Genomic DNA, 26,473 nt, shown 5'->3' on the forward strand with positions numbered 1-26,473 from the left:
GCGAGCCAAAATCATGCCACTGCATTCTAGCCTGGGGGACAGAGTAAGTCTCTGTCTCAAAAAAATAAAAAAAAGAAAAAATACACACACACACCACACACAGTCAATCCATTGCTTCAGATAGTAAGTGTTCATTTGGTTCCCACGTCTGCAGCTTGACTGGGCAATTCTGCTCATGTGGGACAGACTTGACTGATCCCTATTAGACATGGACACGCATCTGTGGTCAACTGGCTGGTTGGCCGAGGCTGGCTGACATAGGATGCCTCACTCACATGCCTGGTGGTGGCTGATTGTTGGCTCGATGGTGGGTGGTGGTGATGATGAGTCCCAAGTCACTCATCATTCAGCAAACTATCCTGGATTTGTCCAAGAACAACAGTAGAAGCACATAAGACTTCTTGAGACCTTAGCTCAGAACAGGCACATGCTGCTAACCCCGCTCCATGTTACTGACTACATAAAGCAAATCGTAAGGCCAGCCCACATTCAAGGGGTGAGACCCAGAATCCGCCTCTTGATTAGAGAAGCTTCACGGTCACATTGGAAAGGTGTGGATATAGGAAGTGATAAATACTTGGGGACATTTTAAAAATCAATGAAGCATACACATGTTACAGATAAGGAAACTGAGGCTCAAAGAGGCCCAAGGCTCTGGAATTCTAATCCAGGATGGCTGAGCCCAGAGTTCAAGCTCTAGAACGCCACATCAGACCAACAAGGGTAACAACTTTCCCTTTACCAGACCCCGGGGGCTAGGATCATCTCTTTGCATCACTGGTAGAAAGCACAAAGAGAAAGCTACTAACTTTTTCTGCCTCTGAATCACTCAGTCTGCAAAATATCCTAGGAGCTTCTCTCTTTCTCCTCCTCCTTTTCTTCTTCCCTGGGTTCAATAAGCCACAGCCAGAGCTTCCAGAGTAGAGACATCAGCAGCCTCCAAGCAAAGAGCAAAGCATCCATTTATCATTCCTTCCTTTCCAGGTATTTTCTTCTGACTAAGGAGAGGAGTACCTCCCCATGCAATGTGAATCTCATATCCGCTCTCATCCTCTTTCTCCAATTCTAAGAGGTTGAAGTCCCATTCTTGTGAGAGATATACTTCCTGGTCACACTCAGAGTCAGTCCACAGGGAGACAGGGTGATGGCTGATAGGGTGTGGAACTGAACATACACTCCCTGTTGCTGCTGATTGAGAGTTCTTTCTCTTTGCATCTATGTGAAAGTGAATCAGGAAAGAGGCTTAGGTTTGGAGGAGGAGGAGGAGGAAGAGTAGGAGGAGAAAGAGGAAGAGGAGAAGGAGAAGGAGAAAGGGGAAGAGAAAGAGAAGGAGGAAGAAGAGGAGGAGAAGGAGGAAGAGGAGGAGGGGAAAGAGGAAGAGGAGGAGAAGGAAGAAGAGGAGGAGGAAAAGATGGAGAAAGAGGAAGAGAAGAAGGAGGAAAAGGAGGAGGAGGAGGAAGAGGAGGAGGACAAGGAGAAAGAAACTCTCCATTGGTTAGGACACTGGTAACGAAACTCTCCACTGGGTGAGGACACTGATCTCTTTCACATGAGCAGAGCCTTATGTTAAGAGTTCCAGCTGGGAGTCAGGCAGAACATATGATGAAACATCTCTGGGCCTCAGTTTCCCCATTTTTTTATTGGTGTGTGCTCCACCACTGTCGTTTAATGGCTTAGAGTGGGGACTGGCATTAAACTGTCTGTGTTCAACCCTGAATCCACCACTTTCTAGGTGTGTGCCTATTGGAAAGTTTTCATTTTCCTTCGTGCCTCAGTTCCTCATCTGTGAAATGGGGATAATGATAGTATTTACCTTTGAAGGTGGGTTGCAAGGGCTGAAAGTTAATGTATATAAAGCACTTGGAACACATGGCAAATGTCTGGCTTACTGGCTTGATGAGAAAATCCAATGAGATACTGAGTTTTCATAATGCAAAAAGTGCTGAAAGAAACTCAGCAGAGGTGGGGTTTGGATCAAGGTATCTCCGTGGAAGGTATCAAATTAGGTGAAAGGCTTAGAGGTGGGTAGACCCACTTTCTTTTTTTATTGTACTTTAAGTTCTAGGGTACATGTGCACAATATGCAGGTTTGTTACATATGTATACATGTGTCATGTTGGTGTGCTGCACCCCTTAACTCGTCATTTACATTAGGTATATCTCCTAATGCTATCCCTCCCCACTCCCCTGACCCCATGACAGGCCCTGGTGTGTGATGTTCCTCACCCTGTGTCCAAGTGTTCTCATTGTTCAATTCCCACCTGTGAGTAAGAACATGCAATGTTTGGTTTTCTGTCCTCGCGATAGTCTGCTCAGAATGAGGGTTTCCAGCTTCATCCATGTCCTTACAAAGGACATGAACTCATCCTTTTTTATGGCTGTATAGTATTCCATGGTGTATATGTGCCACATTTTCTTAATCCAGTCTATCATTGATGGTCATTTGGGTTGGTTCAAAGTCTTTACTATTGTGAATGGTGCTGCAATAAACACACATTTGCAAGTGTCTTTATAGCAGCATGATTTATAATCCTTTGGGTATATACCCAGTAATGGGATGGCTGGGTCAAATGATATTTCTAGTTCTAGATCCTTGAGGAATTGCCACACTGTCTTCACACAATGGTTGAACTAGTTTACAGTTCCACCAACAGTGTAAAAGTGTTCCTATTTCTCCACATCCTCTCCAGCACCTGTTGTTTCCAGACTTTTTAATGATACCATTCTAACTGGTGTGAGATGGTATCTCATTGTGGTTTTGATTTGTTAAAACCATAAAAACCCTAGAAGAAAACCTAGGCAATACCATTCAGGACATAGGCATGGGCAAGGACTTCATGACTAAAACACCAAAAGCAACGGCAACAAAAGCCGAAACTGACAAATGGGATATAATTAAGCTAAAGAGCTTCTGCACAGCAAAAGAAACTACCATCAGAGTGAACAGGCATCCTACAGAATGGGAGAAAATTTTTACAATCTATCCATCTGACAAAGGGCTAATATCCAGAATCTACAAAGAACTTAAACAAATTTACAAGAAAAAATCAAACAACCCCATCAAAAAGTGGGCAAAGGATATGAACAGACACTTCTCAAAAGAAGACATTTATGCAACCAACAGACACATGAAAAAATGCTCATCATCACTGGTCATCAGAGAAATGCAAATCAGAACTCCTTTCTTCCCCAGCTACTAAATAAAATTTCCATGCATATCAGTGAATGCAGAATCTAGTGGTAAGAATGGGGGCATGGCATAAGGAAATTGCTACCTGCTTTCACTGTATGTCTGAGCAGCTGACACCATCCTACTTCACACACACACACACCCCCCCCACACACACACCTACACATCCTTGAAGTCAAGGTTAAGATGAGCTTGGGTGAGCAGTTTCATGTTCCATGGAAGTCTAGAGCCCTTCCCAAGTTTTCGGGTTATTAGCTGGGGGACAGGCGGAAAGGAAGTGGCTATGATTTCAAAGTCACCACTGACTTCAGGATCATGATTTTCTCAGGCTGCCCCTGTTTCAGCTTACACTGCAGCAGTGGGAAATTCAGGCCCTTCTCACATACAAAGTCACACACACACATACACACACATGCATACAGAGAGAGAGAGAAAGATAGAAAGCACTTATGAATGTAATAAAATTGAATGAATACAAAGACAACTTAAAACGACTTAAAAAGGACTTTAAGTAACACGCATCCTTTTTTTCCCAATGTATTAATAATCTCCCAAGAAAATTTCCACTGGCCATAGCCTCACATGAACTTGGCAACTCCTCACTTCCCTCCTTTTCATCTCTTTATCCCTCCCTCCCAGGGGCTCTGTACTCATTTCTCTCATTCTACTCAAGGAGTGACTTTCCTCCTCTCTCCCTCCACCTCCATCTCTCTCTGAATCACACCAATTTCCCCAGCCTCACCTGCTACAACAAGTGCCTCTCCAATGTATTATTTAAGACGCTAAAAGAAAATTAAGTCCAGATTTTAAAATATTATTTTTACCTTAGTATGTCTGTGTAGAAAAATATCAGGTAGGAAATGCCCCCAATGTATTAGCAGTGGCTGGTCGGATTACAGGTAATTTTTCTGTTTTTCTTCAAATAACGATATTTCTAACTAACCTCCAGTAGAAGATATATTACATCTTTCTATAAGAACCCCAGAAAGGGAAATGAAGGAGAGTAAAAACTTTTGTTAGTAAACCCACACAATGAGACTCACTGGTTATTCTTAGATTTGCAGAATTTGAGCTTTTTCTGATAACATATGGGACCCGGAAGTGACATCTAAGCCATATGATTCTAGCCTCTTCTTCCGGCAGGACTGAAAGGATACTTTTTTCTACTGAACTAATACTCAGTGATCAGAGAGGCTTAGCAACTTCTCCAAGGTCACCCAGCTGGAAAGAGGTAAAGCCAAGATTCAGAGTCCGCAATGTCTGACTCTAAACACAATAGTCTTTTTTTTTTTTTTTTTTTTAAATCATTGCTGGAGATTCAGGCATCCCAGGTTGTGGAGGGGAAACCTATGGAGGCTGAAAAACACTTGGCTGGGTATCACTTGTGGTTGTTCACAATGCTCCCTAACCTCAGTGGTAACCTTGCAGGCACTGAAATATGTTGCTTCACAATTCACATGCTAGGCATCAAGCGTGCCTGAGAAAACAGGACTGGAATTCCCGACCACCTCCAGCAATATTTCACCTGTGTGAAATGACGCTGTGAGTGTCCTCAGAACAATTATTTCTATAAAATGACGTAACTGAAACACGGCCTTTTAAAAAGGAATGTAATCAGGCTCAATTTGGATACAGTTATTTGAGACACTGAATCATCCAACTTTTATTAGACCCAGGAGATGGTCGCCATGGTTTTCTGTCTGGGAGTTTATGATCAACTTTGGGTTTTTTTCCTCATTCTGAAGCAAAAAAAAAAAAAAGGGGGTGGGGGTAATCTATAAACAATGTGTCTCCATCCGTGTGAATTATGTGTTAGATCTAGAAGAGGGAAATCAGTCATGTGCACAGCGGACCCCACACCGGGGAAGGCAGATTTCCCCTCCTCAACTTTCCCTGCAGGTGTTTGCCTCCACTTTATCTTGGAAGGCAATTAACTAAGCATCAAAGCCCAAAGTGACAAGACCCTAATAATAACCATTGGAAAGATAAGGTATTGTGCAGTGGCTAAGAACTTGAATCAGAATGTCTGAATTTATATTTATGCTCATTTTATCATTAATTTAGCAGACACTTCGTATACACCTACTGTGTACCAGGCACGGTTTTGGATGATGCTGGGAGTTTGGCAGTCACTAAGGTGGGGTCCTTGCTTTTTTTTTGAGATGGGGTTTTGCTCTTGTTGTCCAGGCTGGAGTGCAATGGCGCCGTCCTGGCTCACTGCAACCTCCACCTCCCGGGTTCAAGCGATTCTCTTGCCTCAGCCTCCCGAGTAGCTGGGATTACAGACATGCACCACCACACCCAGTTAATTTCGTATTTTTAGTAGAAACGGGGTTTCTCCATGTTGGTCAGGCTGGTCTGGAACTCCCAACCTCAGGTGGTCTGCCCGCCTTGACCTCCCAAAGTTGTTGGGATTACAGGCGTGAGCCACCGTGTCCGACCGGGTCCCTGCTTTTATAATGTTTCTGGTCGAGTTGACAAAGAAATGCAAAAAGAAGCAAGGACCTAATAGACGGCAGTGAGTGCTGTAGGGGTGACAGAGGGGCTGGGGGCTGCTTTTGTTGGGGTGGGGGGGAGGGTCAGGGAAGTTCCCTCTTTGGAGGTGACTTTGAAGCTAAAACCTGAATGTAGAGAATGAACCCGTCATGGAAATTCCTAGGATGTGAATTTCTGGCAGACACTGTCGTTTACAAGTTGTGGCCTTGGGAAATGTCTGAATCTCTCTCGGTTCAGACTCTCGGAAACTGATGCTTCCTTCCTATCCGTGGGATGAGCAACGATGCTTTCAATAACCCCAAAGACTTTCTCAGCCACCCCTTGCACTCATTTCCAATTTGGTATTTTTTTAAAAAAAGGCTAAGGAACTTTCTGCAGGTGATGTTGTCACACCTGAGATCGGATTTGTCAGAAGGTCAAGGCAGAAAACTCTAAATCGGTGTTAATCCTCAATGCACATTGAAATCACCCAGGCAGCCTTAAAAACCTGTGACACCTGGGTCCCGCTTCCAAGGACCCAGATGTGATTGGGCCAAGCATAGGTATTCTTTTAAGTTCCTCAGAAGATTCTGTTGTGCAGCAAGATTTGAGAACCAGTGTCCTAAACAATTTGTACCCAGGAAACATTCAGCTAGGGCCACAGGGATCAAGGCACAGACAATAAATTGGGAGATAAGGAGTTACTCTCTTTGGTAAACAGGTCAAATACTTTAAAGCTGAACCAGATCAGGACCAACACCCCAGAGCATTAGTTATCATTTTCTCCTCTGAACTTTACCTTAAGATGTAGCAAAGGACAAAACAGTGTATCCCTTGGTCAGAATGCAGAGAGAAAACCTGTAACCCTGCTGTTTTTTACTTGCCTTGTGCCCTTGGGCACATTGCAGAACCTCTCGGGGCCTCAGTATACGCAAAGGACAGATGGTGAAACCTGTTGCATGAAGGTATTAGTCTCTCTCTTGCTCTGTCTCTCTCTCATATATATATACACACACACACACACATATACACACACATATATTATTGTTATATAAAATATATTTATATATTTGTATTCATATGTTTTATAATGACTATATATTTATTGTATTTATTACACATGCTATATCATATTCAGTATATATTTTATCTGTGTATTACCTACCTTTAGTAAAGTGCCTGTCTTACACATGGTAAGTACTCAAATAATGATTAGTATTTTTTTAAAAGATACAGCACTAATTATGAAGTACCCGCCTGTCCAGTCGCTATTGTGGGTGCTCTTGGATATCATTTCACTTCATGCTCCCCATTGTCCTGGAGCTGGGTGTGATCTCCATTTTACAGATGAAACAACTGAGGCTTTGGGAGGTTAACTGACTGCCACGACCACATAACTGGTAAAAGATGAAGGTGGAGATTGGACTTGGGTATGACTTTCTACTCCACCATGAAGCCTCTCAAAGATTCAACTTGAAATACGAAAACGGAAACGTCTTCCAGAGACTGACCAGGGCTCTATAGATGAGGCAGTGCCCACAGTTAAAGACACTTCTGTTGCCTTACTGGATGTAGTTTCTTGTGCTTTTTAAGGTTTACAATGAAAAAGGGCAAAGCCAGAGGATGTTCCTCATTAAACCCTGTCCCCATCCCCACCAGTGCAGTCCGTCTGCTGTAAATTGATTTAAATACAGAACCTAGTCCTGGCGAGTGAAAGAGGAAAAGCACAGGATGAGGGAAAATGTCTGTATTCGTTCGTTCTCACACTGCTATAAGGAACTACCTGAGACTAGGTCATTCATGAAGATAAGAGATTTACTTGACTCACAGTTCCACAAGCTTAAAAGGAATTATGACTCGAAGGCCTCAGAAAACTTACAATCATGGCAGAAGGCGAAGGAGAAGCAAGCACGTCTTATCACGGTGGAGCAGGAGAGACAGCCCGAAGGAGAACGCGCTACGCGCTTTCTAACAACCAGATCTCGTGAGAACTCACTCGCTATCACGAGAACGGTCGGGGAAAATCCACCCCCATGATCCAATCACCTCCTACCTGGACCTCTCCTGAGTCGTGGGGAGGTAACATTTGGGTGGGGACAAAAGCCAAACTATATCAACGTCTATATTTCGTGTTCCTCAGAATCATTTGTGAGAGCCTTCAATACACTTTTTTTTTCTCTTTTGAGACAGAGTCTCGCTCTGTCGCCCAGGCTGGAGTGCAGTGGCGCGATCTCCGCTCGCTGCAAGCTCCGCCTCCCGTGTTCACGCCATTTTCCTACCTCAGCCTCCCGAGTAGCTGGGACTACAGGCGCCAGCCACGGCGCCCGGGTAATTTTTTGTATTTTTAGTAGAGACGGGGTTTCACCGTGTTAGCCAGGATGGTCTCCATCTCCTGACCTCGTGATCCGCCCGTCTCGGCTTCCCAAAGTGCTGGGATTACAGGCGTGAGCCACCGCACCCGGCCTCAATAAGCTTTTTAACTCTTCCTTCAAGAAGTTTTTAATAGGAGATTCCATTCAGTATATATAGAAGGGGCCCGGAAATCTTCATTTTAACGGGCACCCCAGATGGTTTGATGCCTATGTTGACGAACACAGCCCTAAGGGAAATACCAAGCCCCACTCTAAAGTGTATGCATCTTTCACTGCTTCTATAAACGTGTACTGGACACCTATTCTATGCCAGGAGCTATATCAAGAGAGGAGATTAAGTGAGTAATAGAATGCATCCCATACCCTTGCCATGCCAGGATTCTGTTTATTTTGTTTGTCTTTAGTGCATGGATATGAGGCCACAGTGGACTAATTTACCTTGGGTAAGTTACTTAATTTGTTGAGAAATCCTATTGCTTGTCCTCTACTTGCTTGGCACTGCACCGCACAGCACGCTGGTTATGCAGGGGTGGAGATGAGCGACATGGCTTTGCCCTTGAGCAGCATGCATTGAAGTGGAAGAGAGACAGAGCAAGTGCACACAGAATCCACGTGATAACTTAAGAAAGTAAATTGCAGTCATGAAGCGGTGAGTGAACGGGAGTGGGGGTGGCCGGACAGGCTTCATTGGCTTGTCTGCACAGTGAGTCGTAACAAACAGTACCTTCATCGTCGCTTATAGTGAGAATTACACTAAGCAGTGGACCAAGGGCTGAATTCTGTGCTTGGCCCCTAATAGATGCTCAATGACAGTTAGTGCCCCAGGCTCTGTCTGGTGAGAGCTTATTTTGACAGCACTCAGTAAGTTTGGGGCCAAATGAAATTTTTGCCCTGGCTGTGTAGCACATCTTGTTTACATTGCCATATCTCATTTGAAAGTGGACACAGTTCAAAAAACCCCAATTCAGCTGACTTCTTCCAATATATTAATTTTCCTTTCCCTATAGGATGTCTTAGCTGTGTTCAAAGGGCAGTGATAGAAATTCCATATTATTTTCAGGTGATAGAAGTTGACAGGGCTATTTATTCACCATTTTGCATTCAAAGAGGCAATCATTGCCATTGTTATATAATCACCATCACCCTGAGTGTTTTCCAGCATGTTCACCAGAGCAGAAATCTTTTGCACAGCTGTGTACCTGCACTATGAACCAGGGTATACATTGAACACTGTTGTGTTTTCCCATTACACTTTCTTCTTTTCCTTCCTTGAGCTTATCATGTTCCATCTGCCCCAGGGCCTTTGCACAGGCGCTTTGCTCCATCCAACATGATCTGCCCGGAGCCGCTTCACCTGGTTAACTCCTGCTTAGCCTTTGTTTCATCATAGATGACTCTCTTAATCTCCTAGTCTGCATCAGACTGTTACTATTCTGTCCCATAACTGTGTTCTTTCCTTCAGAAGCCTTACCATCTTTTGCAATCATATGCTGATTAGTGCAATTGTTTGGCTCTTCTCTGTTAGACTGGGAGCTCCATGTGGGCAGGGACAGTGGCTGCTGTCACTCACTATCACTTCCCAAACTTTGGGTGGTGTTTGACTAATAGAAGATGAGTAATAAATATCAATGAAGGGAAGGAAGGAAGGGAGGGAAAGAGGAAGAGGGGAAGGAAGGAGGGATAAACAAAAGGAAGGAGGAAAGAAGAGAGGGAGCAGGCTCATGATTAACTAAAATGAAAGCCCTGGGCATTTAAAAATAAGATTCCTCCCTCTTGTTCTTTCACCAGGAATTGTCCTTCAGGTCTTTGCGTCCTGAGATCATTAAACCCGGGATGATGCAAAAAGACATAATTCATCTTTAACTGGCTCAACTGGCATCCAGGATTTGGGCACCAGATGAACAGAGAACAGTTTTGTTGTTGTTAGTCAGACATTTTTGGTTGACTGTGCCTCAGGGTCAAGCAGTTTGCTGGTGGGATGCTCTGACCCAAACTGCTTGACCCTCTGTCTCTAGGCAGTTAACCTGTTATTAGAGCACTTACCATATCGTGTAGTAATTGTCTATTTGTTTGTAAGTCTCCCCAACTAGATTTTAAGCACTCTGAGCACAAAGACGTTCATTCAGGGGAAATTCAGCTCCATATTCATCACTTCTGTGCAGTAAAGGAATGGGAACTAGATGGCTCTTTCTAAGGCTTGTCAGGGAGCACATTTGTAAAGATAGCAACAATCTCAGAGAAAGAGCTTCAGATAAAGAGGTCAAAATTGTTTAGTAAATAGAAGAGTGGCACTCCCTGGAAGTTCCCATTATCAAAAAGCTGAGATTATTTGAAACATTCCATTTGTTTTCACTAGCACATGAGAGATGAACAGAGCAGAGAACGCTGGTAATGTGCACATTCACTTAAGCTGCAGCTTACTCAATGAAGGGTAGGAGGAAAAGAGTAAGAACTATATTAGGTCGAGCATCTATTGTGCACCCAGCATCACGCAGGCAGCATGGTGGGAATGCAACATGGTGCCATGAATAGGGGCGTTGGTTCTGAAGTTAGGATGACTTGGGTTCAAGTTCTGGTCCTGTAACTTCTTAGCTCTGTGACCCTAGAAAAGTTACTCAACTGGTCTAGTTTTTAGTTTTCGTATAAACAGAGGAAAATATGCTTACTTCACTAAGTCAAAAGGAAGAGTAATTAATGACTACTCAATGAGCAAAAAGGAATCAATGATTAAAACAGATAACATACAGAAAATTCTTTCCATTCTATATAGCTCAGTTGGCTTGAGAGGGTCTCTTTGAGAAGGTGACATTTACTTTGAGATCTGGAGAATGAATAGGAGTCAGTGGAGAAAGCAGAAGATGAATCTTAGAAGATTAAATACAGGTTGTATGACTATCACGACATAGAGAAGATTGATATATTCAGAGAGCTGAAGAATGGCCAGAGTGCCTGGCGTGCAGTGAAGAAGAGGGGTACAATTAAATCACATCGTACCTTAAAGGTCATTTGAGGAAGTTGGATTTTATTCTAGGGGCTGAGTAAGAAATAGGAAAAGGAAATAAGAAACAGGAAAGAGGAAGGCAGTCATTGCAGTGGTGATGGTAGAAATGGAATGCAGTGGGTTGAGAGAGATAGGCAGGATGGAGCCATGGGATGGGAATGTGTGAGGCCAAGGGAGGAGAAGGTGATCAGAATAACTCCCTGCTCTCCTAGCTCTGGGCTAGGAAGATGGTAGCACCAACCTCTGCAATGGGGAAGGCTGCAAGATGAATAAATGGATGTTGGGACGAGATCAGGATTTTAGTTTTAGGAGTGTTAAGTCTAGGATTGCTGTTAGATATCCAAGTGGAAATGTCAAGTAGGCAAATGAAAATTACAAGTCTGAATCTCACAAGGGAGGTCTAGATCAGAGATATATATTTTCGAGTTGTCAGCCTACAGATTGTATTGAATGCCATGAGACTGAGTGGGGATCTAGACAGAATAAAGGGAGAAATAATACATTAAGAAAAAGAGATTGAGTCTTACGTGCTCTGTAATTCAATACCTCTTCCCCAACACACATACACAAACGGATACACAATATGGACAATGAGCTGGAGAATACAGCTATTTGAATTCTGCCTCAGCCCTTGACAACCTTTGTAACTTTGACAAGTTACCCTACCTCTCCAAGCCCTGCTTCTATTATCATAAAATAAAAGAATGTTATAGCCCAAGGTTTTATGAGGATTAAAAATGATACGTGTTAATGTCCCAGTCACCTCATAAGGTCACTGCAAGTGAGAGCAGGCTTCAGGGCTATTTTCCCTCCTAGGCCCCTCCCTGGTCCCTCAGCCCGTGTCCTGACTCTACAGTTCCTTGATTCTTACCACATTCTTTCCTAATCTCATTCCAAACTCCCAGCAGCAAAAGGAAGATCATTGATAACTCTCTGTGGAGTTTCTTTGATTTCAGATATTCCTCCCCTTTCCTGCCTCCAAGTAATATCTGGCTCATCTAAGCAATCTCCAAACTTCTCATGTGGAAAGAAAAAATAGACTATTTGGGATGAGCCACTTTCTAAGCTGCATGCTAATAAGTGGTGCTCTTATTGTTATTATATTTGCTTTCAAATCAGCAAGAATTCTGATTAGATCGTGTAGATGGGGACAATATTAGCCAGTGGCGTGGAGAAAATAAAAGCTATTCTTAGAAAATCTCTCTCTTGATTAGTCCCTGGTGCCTATTGGATAGTTGTTGATGTCAGTAGATAATCTTGAGATGATGTCAGTGGGTGTTTTGGGGAAGCTGTAGGAGAGAGAATGAGAATGAATGTGTTTGCGAAGAGTAGAGTATTATGCAAGCATCTCTCATGTGGGCCATTGTTAAAGTCAGCATCTTTCAACCAGTACTTCCAACGCGTGACCTGCACCAGACACATCTTAAATACTGTGCGTGAGGCAGAGTGGAAGATGAGTTGAAAGCTCAGGTTCTGGGTCTGAGGTAGGTTGGACAGGATGGTCACAGGCTCCCTTAAAGGAGAACGCACTTGCTAAAAAAAGGGAGAAAACAAACCACCCCACAGTGTACAAACCACATCCCAGGCTCATGGTTAGGACACCCTGCAGCAAGGAGGTAGAAGAGCAGAAGAGAGAATCTCCAAATTTGTGCAAGTGCAGAAACCCATGATTAGTGTCCTTGGGCTGATTTATGGACATGAAAATATTTAAAAGCACACCCCTGGGTAGAGATTTAAGATGCTAATGAGACATGTGTTGTATGTACTAGCATGTACAACCACAGAGCATGCACCGACAGAAAACTGCCCATAACATGCTTCCTGACAACAACCCTTCCCATCCCTTTAGGAGTACTCATGAAAGCCTCCCATAAAGACAGTTACCTTAGTGTGAGTCAGTGCTGTCTTGCCTTTGAGCAGCCCGCTCTGATCAGCTGTCAGAGTGTACTTTCACTTTGCAATTAACTTTCTTGCATACTTTGACTTTGGACTCACTCTCAAATTATTTTGTGCAGCAAAGTCAAGAACCTGGTGTGGTCCAGGAGCAACAGGTCTACACAGCTTGGGTTCAAACATGGTCTCTCCCTTTCCTGCATGGAGATACTTAATCACTCTAGGCTTACATGTCTTTTTCTATCGCATGGAGGAAATAATACTACCTGCCTCAGAGCTTTGTTGTGAGGATTAAATGCGATGACCCATGTAAAAGATTGAGGAGTTTAGTTGAAACGTGGTGATTGTCTCATAAATGTCAGTAGCCTTTATCTTATTTAATTCACACGACAGCCCTCTAAGGCAGGTGCTAATATCACCTCTTCCTCTCTCTCCTCTTTTCCAGCATACTCAAACTGAGGCTCAAAGAGCTTAAAGGACTAATCTGAAGACCCAAACATAGCAAGTGGCTGACCTGGGATTTGAGACTAAGCCTTCCCTACTCGAAGCCAGTGTTTTATCTGCTACATCCATAACCTTGAACAAGTGCCAGAAAATTAATGACTGAGCCATCATGAAGACTTGGAACTGACTGAATGACAGTATTGTAGATACGGGCGTATGGATGAATGGGTATGCCAAAGAACCATGATTAACCCGAAGTTGTGCCTGCTGCATTCAGCAACTTGCATTTACACCTTTAGCGAATACTCCTGGAAGTGCCATGACGTGGCCCAGACACTGAAGGGAGCAAAAGTGGTAAGACACAACACAAGTCTTTGCCCTCATGAAGCTTACAATTTAGTGGAAGGGACTGAGATAATCCAAATAATGAACAAATAAATGTACGATGAAAAAATCTCAGGTCCTTGTTATAAATGTATGTTAATTTTATTTTTCATTTTTATTTTCATTTTTCATTTTTAATTAATTAATTACTTTTTAGAGACAGGGTCTCACTCTGTCACCCAGGCTGAAGTGCAGTGCAGCCTCAACCTCCCCAGCTCAAGCAATCCTCTCGCCTCAGTCTACTGAGAAGCTGGGACTATAGAGATACACTACCGTGCCCGGCTAATTTTTTATTTTTAGAGATGGGGTTATGCTGTGTTTCCCAGGCTGGTCTCAAACTCCTGGCCTCAAATAAACCTTCTGCCTCAGCCTCCCCAAATGCTGGGATTACAGGTGTGAGCCACCATGCCCAGCCTAAATTTTATTTTATATACATACCACATATATATAATAGGGACACACACAAACACACCCCTTGAATCACTAATCTAGTATGAGGGTTCAGGGAAGGCTCTCCTAAGTAATTATAATTATTATTATGTAATAATAATTATTAATACTTTTACAACACTTACTATATGTCAGACACTGAGGTTTTTTTATGCTTTACATATTATCCTCATAGCAGGTCTATTATTGCTGCTATTACACCCATTTTAGAGACAAAGAAACTGAGACGCACAAAGGTTAAGTGTTTTATTTGCCCACGGTCACACAGTTAGCAAATGGCAGAGCTGGGCCAGGAGGTTGGCTGCCGAGCCGACACTCCTAATCAAGCTGAGGTCTGAAGGATGTACAGGTGTTCACGAGGCAAAGGGCAGGGGTAGCATTGCTGCAGGCAGAAGGGCGGCAGACACAGATTCCCTCTTGCAGCAGGAAGCACAGAGAGCACTTGGGACCCAATACTGCTGCATGGAGCTGGAGTTCAGGAAGACAGGAAAAGTGAGGTTAGAGGAGGTACTGAAAGAAAGGCAGAGGTGGACTATGAAGAGCCCGTGGGCCCTTCACTGGATCAATCATCCAGTGAGCTGTTCACCAAAACTAAGATTCATTCGAAGAGAAGGAAATAGGGAGATCAACAGTTTTTGATCTAAAATGCCTTAATAGGTGGTAGTTTAACTGGGTTAAGTATAAATTCCTGCAATTGGATCCCAAATGCCTACTGTCCAAAAACATGATAGGGGTGTTACTTCTAATTAGAGCATATGGGGAGAAAGGCTTTGGGGTCTGAGTCAGCTGGAAATGCAGTGTGTCTCATCTGCATGGCATGGCCACCAAAAGATGCTTATCTCAGACTGTCTCCCCAGGAGGAGGGAACACATATCATCATTGTCTCTGAGATTATCAGAAGATGCCTAGACTGTGACATATGCAATCCTGTGTGTCATACAGTCAAAACTTTTACAGAACCCACTCAGTCTTAGTGGTGTTCAGGATGCTGACAAGGAAACATTTAGCATCAAGAGCTTATTTTGTACTAGGCTTTGGCTAGGCTCTTCACACTCACAGCTTTTCCATTTTTCTCTTCGCTTTATAACATGTCAATTCTGATGAGGGGACAGCAGCTCAAATGGTTAAGTGACTTGTTGAAGGTGGTGCAGGAAACAAAAGGGGAATTTCAACTTGGGTTGGCCTGACTCAAAGATTATGCTTTTTCCACTCTACTACACTGTCTCTCTCAAGACAAAATAGAAAGAGCAGATAAAATGGAAGGATAGTTAGCCTTGAAAGGGAAGACTTGGTGAAACTTGATATTTATCTTCTGGTTCTTGCCTCGGTTTCCTCATCTGTAAAATGGGGGTAATAATAGTACCTACCTCATAGGATTGCTCCAGGGATAAGCAATGTAATTCAGGTAAAGGAATCTGTACTTTTTCTGCAAATAGCCCTTCAGAAAGTTAACTTTTATTTCCATTATTATTATTTCACTTGATGATGATTTTGTTGATGAAAAGGTAGTGAAGTTATTCTAGGTGAGTCCAGAAGATATAATAAAGGCAAATGGCCAGTTTTAGAGAAGTTGGTTTCGTCTTAATGGAGTTAGGAGGGTCTTTCGAACAAGTATAAATGATCCGTGTTTGAAAGGAACAACTCCCTGTGGAAGGAAGAGCCTCAGGAAGTGGTGAGCTCCCAGTCACAGGAGTTTCCCAAATCCAGGCTAGACAACCACTTGTAGAAATATAATAGGAAGGAGGCCGGGGGATCATGCCTGTAATCCCAGCACTTTGGGAGGCCAAGGCGGGCGGTGTATCACGAGGTCAGGAGTTCAAGACCAACCTGACCAACATGATGAAACCCTGTCTCTACTAAAAATACAAAAAGTAGCTGGATGTGGTGGCATGTGCCTGTAATCCCAGCTACTCGGGAGGCTGAGGCAGGAGAATCGCTTGAACCCAGGAGGTGGAGATTGCAGTGAGCCGAGATCACACCACTGCACTCCAGCCTGGGTAACAAAGTGAGACTCTGCCTCAAGAAAAAAAAAAAAAAAAAAAAAGAAGGAGCTGTCATAGGAAGGATCTGCTCATCAAATTGAGTTATGCAACCTCCGGGTGCCCTTCAAAGTGAAAATCTGATTCTGTCCCCCCACATCTGCTCTGAAGTGACCACTTTTGTTGTGATGTAGGGTAGATCTAGGGCACCTGTTCCAAAAATAGCGAGAGAGTAAAGCAGGAGGTGGAGCTGGGGTTTTGTACATATCACCTTCCCCTTGGCACACTCCTCATGTATGTCACTGGGCCAGATGGGAGCAGAGACTTGGGGAGCTATTCTGACCCACCCATGGACTTTCTGCAGCATCTCACCTTGAGCACACCCCACCTGCTCAAGCTGACCCTGGGAGACCCAGCTTTGTGGCTGCCCCAAAAGAAGGGCACCTCAACTCTGGCCAGGACATCCACCCCAGGAACACTTGGTCTACCCTCGCCAAGATTCTGATTTAGAATTTCAAGAAGGCATCACTGTGAGAAGAAGGCTGGGCTTCTGCTCTTAAGAGCTTAAGGCAAATTTACCCTTGAGTCCTCATGTGGGAGATTAATTGACATTTAGGCACAATGAGAGCTCCTTAAATATAGGAATGAGGTGTTATTCCTCTTTGTATTTCTCACAGCCTAGTATAGGGCCTAACACATAATACCTGCTCAATGAATGTGTAGTGAATGAATATGTGAGTTAATGAGCAAATATTTAAATGACAAAATCAATTTATTCATTCAACAAATATACATTTACTGGGTTTCAAATCAGCTTGATAGTTACATTAGAGGGTGCAACTTAATACAATTGTAAGCATGTGGCTACAGGAACAGAAAATATTTCCAGGCTAGAAAGACTTTCAATTTTTTGGTGGGGGGAATAAAATTGATATTTAAATTTCTATGGCCAGGGCTTGGATGGAGGCAAGACATGCTCACACACAGCAAAATATGAGAAACCAAGAAATAGTTGAGCCACCTTGGGTTAGTGAGTTTGGGCATACTTGGCCCTTTTCTGTACTCAGCTCTTTCTGTATATACAGTGGTTTTAAAACAGAGCCACACATTCTTTGAGATGCCTCCCATTAAGAGGTGAAACTTAATTCCTTCTCCTTGAGTGTGGGCTGGAGTTAGTAACTCACTTGACTAGAATATAATGAAAGAGCAGGTAGTTCACTTCTGAGACTGTTATAAAAGGTATTGTAGATTTTTTTCTCTCTCTCTCATCACTTACTTTTCCTAGACAAGCCAGATGTCATGTGCTTAGCACTCTCAAGCAGCCCTATGGAGATGCCCACATGGTGAAGAACTGAGCCCTCCAGCCAACAGCCAGAAAGGAACTGGGGCCTCCTTCCAACAGCTTTGAGAGTGAGTTTGGAGGCAGATCCTCCAGCCCCAATTAAACCTTCAGATGACTGCAGCCCTAGTCAACCTATATATAACCAATTATATATATTGAATATAACCTAATGAGAGACCCTTAGGCAGACCACCCAAAGAAGCTGCTTTAAAATTCCTGACCCACTTTAAGATAATAAGCATTTGTTGTTTGAAGCTAAGTTTTGGGAAAATTTGTCTTTTCATTGTGCTTGGTGATAGGAAAGACAAAGTGGGACCTGGGTGCTGTCTAATGAGAGATGACTATCTCTTCATTCTTTTTTTTCTTTTTTTTTTTTGAGACAGAGTCTTGCTCTGTTGCCGAGGCTGGAGTGCATTGGCATGATCTTGGCTCACTGCAACCTCCGCCTCCCAGGTTCAAGCAATTCTCTGCCTCAGCTTCCCCAGTAGCTGGAATTAAAGGGGTCCCCCATCATCATACCTGGCTAATTTTTATATTTTTGGTAGAGATGGGATTTCACCATCTTGGCCAGGCTGGTCTTGAACTCCTGACCACGTGATCCACCTGCCTCAGCCTCCCAAAATGCTGGGATTAAAGGCATGAGCCACCGCGCCCGGCCGACTGTCTCTTCATTCTATCTCTTGTTGCACCTTCCTCTTCCTTGGCTCTTGTTTGCATTAGAGGCTCCAAGCAATCATAAGTAACAGGAGCCCTGAGTACATACAATGTCACCAGCTCCTGGGATCCCAGCCCTAGAACAGTGACCGGAACTTCTTGTTGACTTTGGAAGAAATGGAAGAGGAGGCAGCTACTCTTCAGAGGGCAGGCCTGCCTGCAGTACTGCTGAGTTAAGAAGGGCAAGGCTGCTGTTTTTTCCTCAGGCAAGAAGAGAGACAGAGAGAAACGCAAGAGAAAGAAGACTTCTGAGACACTGTAGCATGTCAGTGGGAGGTGGAGAATGGAAGAGAGTTAGACACTTCTTTAAGGGAAAGTAAAGAATTTCAAATAGAAAGTCACAGCATGGTCTGTTCCTGGCTTCTGCCAGCCTGTACGCACGCTGTATGGAAGTTTTTATCAAGCCAGAGTGCAGAAGGTTTTGCACATATGTCCTCAGAACTTTTAGCACCTTGGAGATTCCAGGAGTAAAAAATATGTGCTTCTTTTCTAACTGCTGTCTAAGAGATTGGTAATGAAGGTTTTGCACATACCTCTCTGGAAACTTCAGAACCCACAAAAGCACAGAATTGGAACCTGTGGCCACTTTTCCATCTACTTGAGAGAGCGAACTGACGTATGACCTCTAATTCATGGAAAATTCTCACCTTTGTGAAAAGACACGGTCCCTAGGATTTCCAGGCACTAGAAGTTGCCTGGAAGGTAACTTCCAGGAAGTAAGTTATTGTTTCTGTGGACATAACCTGAACACAACTACTACGTTTCAGAACTAAAAAAAATTACAAAAGGAATTATCTTTTGTACTGTATAGTAATAATCCCTCTGTACAACCTCATGAAGCAGTCAGAAGTGGGTAAATATCCTCATTTTACAGACATGCATGAGAAGAATTGGAGAAGTCGAGTGACTGGACTAGAGTCACACAGCTAGGATGTGGAGAAGAACCCAGGATTCCTGGCTCTTCTTTCTGCTGCTTGTTTATTTTAAAATATGTATTACGACCTTACAGTGTACAAGGGATTAGGGACCCAGGACAGTTTCTGCCTGCACTCTATTGGAATCTAGGTAACATTGAACATGGCAGTAAAGGTACAAGATGATGGATGTAGAGTCCAACTGACATGCGTTCACCTCCCAACCTCAGCTTCACAATGACCACCTGATCCTATTGCCTTAAGGATGTCATTTCGACTCTCCTTGGTTTCCTCATATGTAACGTGGCTGGGCATGGTGGCTCATGCCTGTAATCCCAGCACTTTGGGAGACTGAAGCAGGAGGATCACTTGAGCCCAGGTGTTCAAGATCAGCCTGGGCAACATGGCGAGACCCCATCTCTACAAAAAATAAGAAAGTAGTCGAGTGCGGTGGCACATGCCTGTAGTCTCAGCTACTCGGGAGGCTGAGGCAGGAGTAGTGCTTAAGCCCAGAGGTTCGAGGCTGCAATGAGCTGTGATTGTGCCACTGCTATGTGGACAACAGAAAGACCTGGTTTTATTTTTACTCAAAAAATAAAAGAAAATAAAATGGGGATTATAATCCTTGCTACAAAGGAGTGCTCCAAGGATATTTTTAAGGGTTCTTTTTAAGGGGGGTAGTTTAATGAACTTTGACAAATTTTGTCAGAACTCTAAGAAAAAAAGATAAATGACCCCGAAAACTCTATTATCAGCAGAAGACTACAGGATCTTGCACGATAAAACTTTCTTTAGCTTTATCCTCAGAATTACTGCACATTTGACTGGGAAATGAAAGCTTTTCCCTCTCGCAGGACCAGAACTGTCTGTTAATTAAATTTGCTCAGCTGTATGGCCATTTGGCTTTAGACAGCAGAATCTTGGGGGACAAAAAAAGAATCAAGCCATCCTACATAGCCACATCACTGGCAGAAGCACATGTCTCAAGTCCCAAGTATAAATCACCTCCCAATTAGGAAATAATTATGGCCCCAAATGGGGCTACATGGGTGTTAAGGCATCCCACAAATTGCTGATTAGTTTCATAGTAGCAATAGTATTTAGTGCCACTTCAGTTAATAGAAAAATGTGTTGAAAATGGCCCATCTTCAGCTGCTCCAAAGAAAAAGCTGAGGTTAAGGAGAAGCTCAGAAGACAGGGAATGACACAAGAAAAAAGAAAAGCCTTTGTCCATTTCCTTGAAGGAGGTACTGTGCTGTAAAGAGTTCAAGGGCCGGGCACGGTGGCTCATGTCTGTAATCCTAGCCCTTTGGGAGGCTGAGGCTGGTAGGTCACTGAGGTCAGAAGTTTGAGACCAGCCTGGCCAACATGGAGAAAGCCCCTTCTCTACCACAAACACAAGAATTAGCTGGGTGTGGTGGTGCACGCCTGTAGTCTCAACTACTCGGGAGGCTGAGGTATAAGAATCGCCTGAACCCAGGAAGCGGAGGTTGCAGTGAGCCAGATTGTGCCACTGCACTCCAGTCTGGGTGACAGAGCTAGACTCCATCTCAAAAAAAAAAAAAAAAAAAAAAAGTTTAGGGGGTGGTTTGGGGTATGGACTCAGACCATCTGGGTTGAGGCCTCCTTTCTCTGCCGCATATCAATTCAGCGATCTGGGCTGGGTCACTTTTATCTCTGAGTCTCAATTTCCTTATCTGTTACATGGAAGTGAATAAAAATTGCGATATAACCTGCCTCACAGGGCTCTTTTCTACAGCAACATAGAACAGCACACACATAGTTGCCATTGTGTTCTTCTGATCCTCATACCTTATAGATTACTTATTTTGGGATCAGATAAGTGTTTTCTTGTGCATGATGACATTTGCTTCATGATATAATTGATCTCTTGGCCCTGTGGTAGACACACAGGTTGTAGTTTGAAGTGCGTTGAATCAGGAAAGAGTCTTGAACCTGAGCTTTTGTTTGGTTGGAAGAATTTAATATTACGATGTTTGTGAACCTGGCTCAGACTGGTACATAGTAAGGATTCAAGAAATGTTGATTTTCTTTACCCATCTCAGCACTTGATTCAACCATGAAGTCTTGATTGCTAAGATCTGAGTGAGCTTGAATGACATATACCCTTTCTCCCAGCCTCAGTTTCCTCATCTATAATGAGAGGGGATGAGAGGGGACAGAATTCATTACAGTCTGGGCCAGGCAGAAAAATAAGAAAGGGGGTTCCTGGATACCATGTGTCTTCTCATTATTTCATAACCCTTATAAAACCATCCATCTCTGTGAGAGTCTGAGGCTCCTAAACCTAGAAAGATTTTGAGACCTATGCCTGAGGCACCGTCTACCCCACTCTCTTTAAGGACCACAAACCCTGATTCTTAGGGACCCCCACCTGATTGTTACTCACCTGAGCTCTATCTTCATGATCTTCCAACAAATCAGCATTTCTGAAAGTTACATCTCTGCCCCAGACAAACTTTCCTAGATCAAATCTTCCCATGGGTGAAGCTATTTGCCACACAGTGCAAATGACAGTCTATCCCTTTCCCGCCCTTACCATGAACCCAAGGGCAATGCCCCACTAGAAACTCTCCTCAAGGGTTTTCTCCACTCCTTCAGGTTAGGTCAGACTTAGAGAAGGGTCTACTGCAAGGGCTTGGGTCTTCTGCAGCCTCAGGGAAGACGGTCTGCCTTGTTGAGGCAGAAGGAAGGCAGTGACTTCTTCAGACTAGAGCAGCCACCATTTCTTCTCAGAAGGCCGTGGGACTTGGCAGCCATTTGGGGGCTCCTGAAGAGGAAATCCCTAGCCGTACCCGACTGTGAGGAGGCTGCAATCTAGCCCAGGCCCCAAGAAGAAGAGTCTCTATGCGAAGCCACCATCGTCTTAAAGATTCAGAAGTGACCACTAGACTGTAATCTACCAAAGAATGGGCCTTTGTACAGAGTAAGTACACGGTGCGTGTGTGGATTTTGAGAGAACGAGAGACTTGCTTTTTCCCCTAGTTACATTGCCTCTCAGAAAACAGAGAGAGTTTTGGTTGCCAGAGCCAGGTATTGCGGTCTTATATGTGACTTTCTGAACTCTGTTACTATTTCAGCGGGGTCCCCATGAACCCTTTTGTATGTGTCCCGGGTTCATAGGGGTTGGTATATAAGGCATCCTTCATAAACTGCCCTTTGAATATCCTTGGGAAGGTTAAAGAGATTAGGGGAAAAATGGAGGAGATGTGAAGGATATTTTCAACCCCTCATTGAGAATATACTTTTAGTTATATATTTAGTTTTAATTCTGAAGGAAAAAGTGTACCTTGCCATATGAGAAGTGCCCAAGAGCAAGGTGGGATGAGCTAGGAGGCTAGGAACTACTTGTCCTAATCAATGGCATTCTATTCACCCACCCTTCATGCATTCCTACTTTCATCCATTTAGCCACATATCCATCTAGTCATGTACTTACCCTTTCCCTCTCACTGTCCACTCATTCATCCAACCAATTTTTCATCCATCAACTATTACTTATTGATCCATTCATTCATTTGTTCATGCAACATTTACTGGATACCCACCATGTATCAGACACTGCTGGTGCTTGAACAGTGAATGAGATACATCAAGTCACTATACTTATTCAGTGAAGACGTACAATGAACAAATACACACAAATATATGACAAAATTACAGATAGTGTTAAGTGCTATAAGGACAAAGTATGCTATGGGAACAGAGAGTGATGGGGGAGATTCTATTTAAGATAGTGTGGCCAGATTGGGCACAGTGACTCATACCTGTAATCTCAGCACTTTGGGAGACGGGAGGATCACCTGAGCTCAGGAGTTCGAGACCAGCCTGGGCAACATAGCGAGGCCTCATCTCTACTAAAACTTTAAAAAAAAAAAAAAAAAAAAAAGGTGTGGTGATGCATGCCTGTAGTCCCAGCTACTCAGGAGGCTGAAGTGGGAGGATCGCTTGAGCCCGGGAGTTCGAGTCTGTAGTGAGCTCTGATCATGCCACCGCACTCCAGCCTGGGTGATAGAGTGAGACCCTGTATCAAAAAAAAAAAAAAAAAAAAAAAAAAAAGTGTAGTCAGACAGTGCCTTCCTGAGGTGACATTTAAACAGACCTTTAGGTATAATAAAGGAGGAAAGCACAGAAATATCTAGGGGTAGAGTTACAGGGAGAGGCAGTTGCAAGTACCAAGACCCTGAATTACCTCTGTTTGAAGTGAGAGAAGTTCGGTGTGGCTGGATCTTAATGAGTGTGGTGCAGAACAGTAGTAGACAAGATGGAAGATGAGGCAGACCAATTGGCACCCTAAGGTCATAGGGAAGAATTTGGATTTTATTCTGATTGTGATGGAAAGATACTAAAGGCCTGAGAACAGATGAATCATATCATCTAATTGATGTTTTTAAAAGATTGCCCTGTCTTCTGTCTGGAGAATGGATAAGAAGGAAGCCAGGGGAGAGGCCGGCAGATGGGTTAGAAAGCTGTTGCAGTAGTATAAATCAGAGATGATGGACTGGAGTGACGGGGAAGGAGTGATGAGAAATAGATAGGTCTTGAATGTATTTTAAAGGTCATGAAGGCCAGACTCGGTGCCTCATTCCTGTAATCCCAGCACTTTGGGAGGCCAAGGCGGCTGGATCACTTGGGGTCAGGAGTTTGAGAGCAGCCTGAACATGGTGAAACCCTGTCTCTACTAAAAATACAAAAAATTAGCCAGGTGTGGTGGTGCATGCCTGTAATCCCAGCTACTCGGGAGGCTGAGACAGAGAATTGCTTGAACCTGGGACGTGGAGGTTGCAGTGAGCCAAGATCGTGCCATTGCACTCCAGCCTGGGTGGCAGAGTGAGACTTCATCTCGTAAATAAATAAATAAATAAATAAATAAATAAATAAATAAAATAGAGGTCATAAAGACACATGATTGGATGTGAAGGGGAATAGAGGAGGGAAGAATCACTATACAGACATTTGGCTTGAGATATCAGGTCAATAGCCGTGCAGTTTTCCAAGATGAGGAACAATGGCAGAGGACCAGATTTCTGTTGGAAGGATGGGCTGTTCACAGTACTTTTCAAGATATCTTAGGTCTTGGATGTCTTTAAGATCTCTCAATGGAAATATGGATGGGAGTATAGAGCTTATGGAGAAAGTTGAATCCAAATATAAAAATGTGGGAGTGGCATTTAAAGTCACAGGACTGAGTAAAATAAGCTAGTTAGAAGAGTACCATAAGCTGAGAACTGATTCCAAAGCACTCCATCTATCCACCACCACCAGCCATCCACTCTTTCATCTAGCTGTCCTTCTACTCATCCAAAAATGCTTAGTGTCACATGATGTACTGGGTGCTAGGATTTAAAGGTGAACAATTTTATGGCCCCTGTTTTGGAAAAGCTCACATTCTAAGGAAAAGTAGCACACCTAAAAATGTAGTAAAGCTTGATGCATTATATTATAGAGGTGTGTACATGGGGCTATGGATCGTGGAGAAATCAACTGTCAACTATGCTTCTGGAGGAAGCTTGGAAAGACTAAGAAGAGGTTTATCTTTAAAATAGACCATAAAAAAGAATTAAGCATTGATAAGGAGACCAGCATTCCAGGAAGAAAGAACAGCGTCAGCAACAACATGGGAGCATAAGAGCTCATGGTGTCCTTGGGGAAGGGTGAAAATATCTTTGATTCCTTACAGCATAAGATGCATGGTAGAAAGGGGTATGGCAGGGTTTGGAATGGCTTTGTGCACTATGGCAAGGAATTGGGCTTTCCCTGTGGGCCACGGGGGACCAAGCTGAAGGTTTTAAGTTAAGGAGAGGTGGAACTAACATTGTCAGATTTGGGTTGTAGAAATGTCACTTGATCTGAAGACGGGGGTTGTCAAACCAAATTCAAATCTGGGTTTAGTAAAGAGAGACTTTATTCAAAAGGATTATTGCAGAGGGAGAAAGGGATTCTTGCAATAGAGGAAGAGGGCCTATTGCAATCGGGAGAATGCTCTGACAATAGATTTGCAAGCATCTCAGGGTTAGACAAAAGGGTTTTTCTTTTACAGGGAGGAGTAAACAAAGCTAGAAAGAACAGGGTACAGGAAAGTGAGATGAACAGGAGAGGCACAATTGGTCAGAAGGTGGATAGATGGGGCATTTAAGACTTGCCTATTCCCAGGAGGAGCTGTTAGGGAGAGGTTTTAGGCTGGCTTGGGCTGAGGTTTGGCCAGAGTTCAAGGACCTGGAGAAGGAGGGAAGCTTAACCGTTTGATTAACAAGCACTTTTGTTCCAACTGATCAGTAGGGATCAACATTTCAGTTAATCATTTATGAGGCAAAGAATAGGCATTGGGAGGGCGTGTGTCTGGCCTTGGTATGGGTAAACAAGTGGGAGCATCTGTGAGTCTTAACTAAGTCATATAGGTAAGACTCCTGTTCTTGCTACTCCTGTTCATCTCACTTTCCTTTACCTTGTTCTTTCTAGCTTTATTTACTTCTCCCTGTAAAAGAAAAACCCTTTTGCCTAACCCTGAGATGCCTGCAGACTTATTGTCAGAGAATTCTCCCTATTGCAATAGTTCCCCTCCCGGTATTGCAAGAATCCCCTTTTCCCTCTTGCCATAAGGGTGCTTCTTGGTAAAAGTCAACATTATCAGGGTCAAGGCTACAAGCACAGGAACTGCACAGGAAGACAAGAGCTAGGTGTGGGACAGTGGCTAAGCTTTTGGCTGAAATCCTGAAGCCAAGCCAAGAATTGTCCTGAATTCCGTGCCTCCCTCTACCCTCTCCCTTTGCCAAAGTGGGGAACTCGTTATTTCCCCTTTGTACAAACATTAAGCCTGCCTGAAACATTAGCAATTGATATGGTTGGAGTATTTGTCCCCTCCAAATCTCATGCTGAATGTGATCACCAGAAGTTGGAGGTGGGGCCTAGTGAGATATGTTTGGCTCATCGGGATGGATCCCTCATGAATGGCTTGGTGTCCACCCTATGGTAATGAGAGAGTTGTCTATTAGTTCATGAGAGAGCTTGTTGTCTAAAGGAGCCTGGCATTTCTCTCTTGCTCTCTCTCATCATGTGACACACTGGCTCCTCTTCCCTTCCGTCATGACTAAAAGTTTCCTGAGGCCTCACCAGGAGCCAAGCAGATGCGGGTGCCATGCTTGTACAGCCTGCAGAACAATGAGATAAATAAACCTCTTTTCTTTATAAATTACCCAGCCTTAGGTGTTCCTTTGTAGCAATGCAAAACAGACTAACACAGTGATGCTTACAACAGCAGCAACAATGACAACAACAAAGACCACAACTCAATTTC

General features: G+C 43.5%; 1 long non-coding RNA gene across 1 annotated transcript; it reads left to right on the top strand.

Annotated features, from left to right (window-relative positions):
* The first annotated feature begins 8,059 nt into the window (after window positions 1-8,059).
* On the top strand, window positions 8,060-13,829 carry LOC110741996. Its single transcript, XR_002519142.1, has 2 exons — window positions 8,060-8,375; window positions 13,377-13,829. It is a non-coding gene; the product is annotated as an uncharacterized LOC110741996 (long non-coding RNA).
* The last annotated feature ends 12,644 nt before the right edge of the window (window positions 13,830-26,473 follow it).

Source organism: Papio anubis, chromosome 18 (genome assembly GCF_008728515.1).
Source record: "Papio anubis isolate 15944 chromosome 18, Panubis1.0, whole genome shotgun sequence".
NCBI lineage: Eukaryota > Metazoa > Chordata > Mammalia > Primates > Cercopithecidae > Papio > Papio anubis.